The following is a 4,195-nucleotide window of genomic DNA, read 5'->3' as shown; positions in this document are numbered from 1 at the left end:
CGTCTCCCCTGGGATGACCTGCCTGCTGCCTCAGAGCACTTCAAAGCCCTTCCTGACATGACCTCCTTTAGCCTGCACGCTGGGGTCAGGAGGGACTTGGGGGGTGGAGCAGGGGAAGGGAGAGGCTGTTGAAGAACGTGGCTTGTCCAAGGTCACACCCTTGAGAAGTCAATTTTCCACTGTGTACCTCGGTTTCCCCATCTCTAAAGTGATGGTTAATCACGCCTCATGGTGCTACTTGGATGACTTGTGCAATGCTTTAGTGACAAGGAAGGCAAAAACAAGTTGCTTGGTCCACAGTCAGTAAGAATAAGCGGTGGCTTTTTCAGCAAGCCAGTTTCCTCACCTAGCAACGTTATGCCCTACCTCACAGGTAAGATGAGATCAAATAACGCAAAGGTGTCTTGTACAGGTGTCTTGGCACATACTGGGTACTCTATAAATATTACCTTTCTCCCCAAATCACTAGGCCAAGCCAACAAAACCCACGCGTATGGGCCTCCTCCTATTTGCCCAAGTCTCCCCAGAGCTCGGCAGGCCAGCCTCCCCCTCAGCAGCCAGTCTGCGACCCCGGCAGGCAGGGAGGCTCTGCCGTTGCCCCATCAGCCTCCCTGCCCACTGCCAAGCTGGTTGTCTGAGCCTCTCCCAGGGGCTGGGGCTGTTGAGTTCTAACCCTCATGGGGCTGCCAACTTATTGTGTGGCTTCAAGCCCATCTCCTGACTTCTTTCAGTTTCTTCACCAGTAAAATAGGGCTAATGACTATCAGCCTCCTGCACTGGGCTGTTGTGAGAATTAATTAAGGTTTATAAAAGGCTTTGAGATCCATGGATGAAAGGCCCTGAAGAAGGACAGAGTGTTATTATCCATTATTAGAACTGTTATATTCCGTCCAAAGATCTCAGAGTCTCCTGCAGATAGTAATTAGTACCTTGCAGGGGTGTTTTCAGGGTGATTAGTTCCATTTCACATATGGGAAAACCAAAGCACAGAGAAAAGTTAAATCGGAGCAGGGCAGAAGGGACTAGAGCTGGCCCACTGTTCCTAGAATCTACTGCCACCCTGGCTCCTGTATTCCCAGGTCCCAGGGTACTCTTGGGCATTTTTCTTTGGACCAGTCAGCCAAGATCCTCAAGAGTCTGGTGAGGGGCTCAGAGGCAGCATCTCATCACACGTTTCCATGATTCTTCCTTCCTCATTGCACTGTCCCCAGGGGGTGTGCCCAGGACAGTCCCTCTCCAGTCTGGCTGGGCAGCAGAAGCTGGCGCCGAGGGACTGGAAGGAGGGCAGCAGCAGGAGATGGCAGCAAAGGACCTGAAGGGGCAGGGAGAGTCAAGATGCAGAGCAGCCCACTACTCTGGGACACCGGGCACAGACTCTCCCTTTCTCCCTTAGCTCCCCAAACTCCTCTTGTCACCTTGGGGGTGGGATCACATTCAGGCTCAGGTGAACCAAGGCCAAGCCGGCCTTCCAAGTTATCTGTCCGGGGGCATCCAAAAAGGGGAAGCAGTACAGAACTCCAAGACTGATGAAGTGGGTGGTGCCAGGCTGCCATCCCCATTGAGGGCTCAATGGACAAGAGTCCCTAGTCTGCCTTTCCTGGAAGAAGCCCATTTACTTCCCGGAAATAATCAGGATTGAGCCCCTGGTGCTTGTGGTTGGCTCCCTGGCGTCCTGCTAAGTGGATACAGTAATTATACATTTACATATTTTTTAAATGTCCCAAAGCTAGTAATTTAGAGATGGGTCGCAGTTATTTGCATAACAATCCATGATCTCAAGTACATAAAGTAAAATCAACGCATCCATGCGGCAAGCTGCAGCGGTATTCAACAGCAAACCCGGCCACAGAGCACGAATCCCCATCAGGGCTGCCAGGCCATACAACTCTGGGCACTTGTCCTGCTCCTCAGCCCCACTCTCTAGGCACCAGAGCGCTGGGTGAGCAATGCTGATATTCAATGGTGTGCTGGTAAATGTTTAATAACAAGTTCTCTAAAGAAAAACCAAACGAAAAATTCCCCGATATGTAGCGTTTACCAATTTCCATGGTGTAAATACTGTTACCATGGCTGACGTCCAGCTACCCATGTGAAATCAACCAGCTCACCAAATTCTTGAAACTGTGACAATTGGCTCTCTTAAGTTGGTTCAAGCCACCTCCCCCACACACTGCTCTCCCCTGAGACCTGTTTCCCAAGGAGAGGGGAGCTCAGCTGGTACCAGAGGGAGAGAGCTGGGAGGTCCCTCTTACCCAGAGTAGTTCCTTCATTGCTTTTTCTCCGTCACAGAAATTCCTATAAAACCCTTGTTTTCAACAGAGCCCTGGCATAGATGGAGAGGAGGGCAGAAGTCCCTGCTCTCAGGATTGTATTCCCTGGATGTGTTCCTTGAGAAGTGGCAGCAGGTTGCTAAGGAACTGACTGCAAGATGGGTAGGTTTTGATGAAGAGACTATAAGAGGAATAAGGAGCTCCCAGTGAGAGGACTCAGGATGGAGGCTCTGGCTGGGAGCCTGAAGCACGGCATTCCGAGCCTGCCCCCGCCTCCAACTAATGAGAAAAAAAAAACAGACTATTAAGGGAGCAGAAGACGACTTTTAAAAATGACCTATAATATTCAGAGAATTGAGAGAAGCTACTATACCCATGACATAAGAACAATATTATATAATAAAAAACGAATTGAAAATGAAGAGCTCTTTGAAATTCATGTGATAGAAAAACTAAAAAAAAAAAAAAAGTAATAGAAAAGTTGAAAGATAAAGTTGAGAAACTTACCCAGAAAATCAAATAAAAAGGCAAAAAAAAAAAATAAATAAATAAATAGAAAAAGAGTAAAAATAAAAGGATACGAAAACTAGAGGACAGATACAAGAGTTCCAACATCTGCCTGCAAATCATTCCAGAAGAAGACGGAGAAATCGAAGGGGCGAAATAATCAAAGAAGTAACAAATAATACAAGGAAAAGTTCCCAGGACTAATGACCAATGCGAAAGAACTCACCAAGTGCCTAACACAATAAGTGAAAAGAGTCGTACACCAAGGAACTTCTTTGTGAAATTTCAGAATGGAGAGAAAGGGGAGAAGCTAAAAACCTCGAGTGGATAGGAAGCTGGTCACTCAGAAAGGATCAGAAATTAGTGTAGAATCAGATTTCTCAACAGCAATGTTGAAAGCAAGAAGACAATAGAGCCGTATTTTTTTATTTTATGAAGGAAAATGATATCGGTCAAACTAATAACTGTTAGCATAATATATATGTGTATATATAATCTCAATATGCAAAATCTCAAAAAACTATCATTGCATCTAGGTAGTTGCCTCTAATCAAGAGCGTTGTTCGTCAGATCCAGAATAATGTTAAATAACAATGGCAAATCCTGGCACCTTCTTCTTGTGCTTTATTTCCCTAGAAATGTCCCTGGTGTTTCAGCATCACACGCGGTTCTGTCTATTGGTGTGACATGGATATTTTAAAACCACATGAAAGAGGATACTTCTATTTCAGTGGTACTAAGAGTTTACTTTTTTAAAGCAGGTATGGATTTTGAGTTTTATAAAATTTGGCATCCATCTAAATGGGCAATATGTTTTTCCTCTTTTGATATATTAATATAAGCTATAGTATAAAATTTAACAGTATTAAACCATATCACTTTCCCTGAATAAATTCTATTTGGTCAGGATGTACTTCCTATAACATGACGCTTGATTCAATGGGCTAACATTTTATTTAGCAATTGTATATCAATATTCATAAGTGAATAAGAGCCTCGTGTTCTTTTTTTTTTGGTCTTATTCAGTGGCTGGCGGTGTAGGTGGGACAGAAACAGAATGTAAGCGAGTGTGTGGCAGAAGTGAGGGGTTCTAGGGCCACAGAGGAAAGGGAGGAGGAGAAGTGGGAGAAAAGGAGGTAGAGAGGTCCCGGTAAGACATACAGGAGAAGGGGGTGCACAGGACATTGCAGTCTGAAGGGGGATTTTTAAGAATGGCACCCCCCGGGGAGGGTCGATGTCTCAGATTTTGGCCAGGGCGTGGCTTGCTGAAGAAAAGCTGAAAGTCATGGGGTTGGAGAGCCCAAGAAACCGTGAGGCAAGGGTCAGGATGCACTGCCCACCTGAGTGTCAAAGTCTCCCCAGGTGGAGGCCTAGAAACTGACAAAAGAGCCAGTACCAAGGTGAGTGGGGTCATGATC

This window comes from Pteropus vampyrus, unplaced genomic scaffold (assembly GCF_000151845.1).
Source record: "Pteropus vampyrus isolate Shadow unplaced genomic scaffold, Pvam_2.0 Scaffold173, whole genome shotgun sequence".
Taxonomy (NCBI): domain Eukaryota; kingdom Metazoa; phylum Chordata; class Mammalia; order Chiroptera; family Pteropodidae; genus Pteropus; species Pteropus vampyrus.
The sequence above is the reverse complement of the archived record's forward strand: the minus strand, read 5'-3'. Positions refer to the sequence as shown.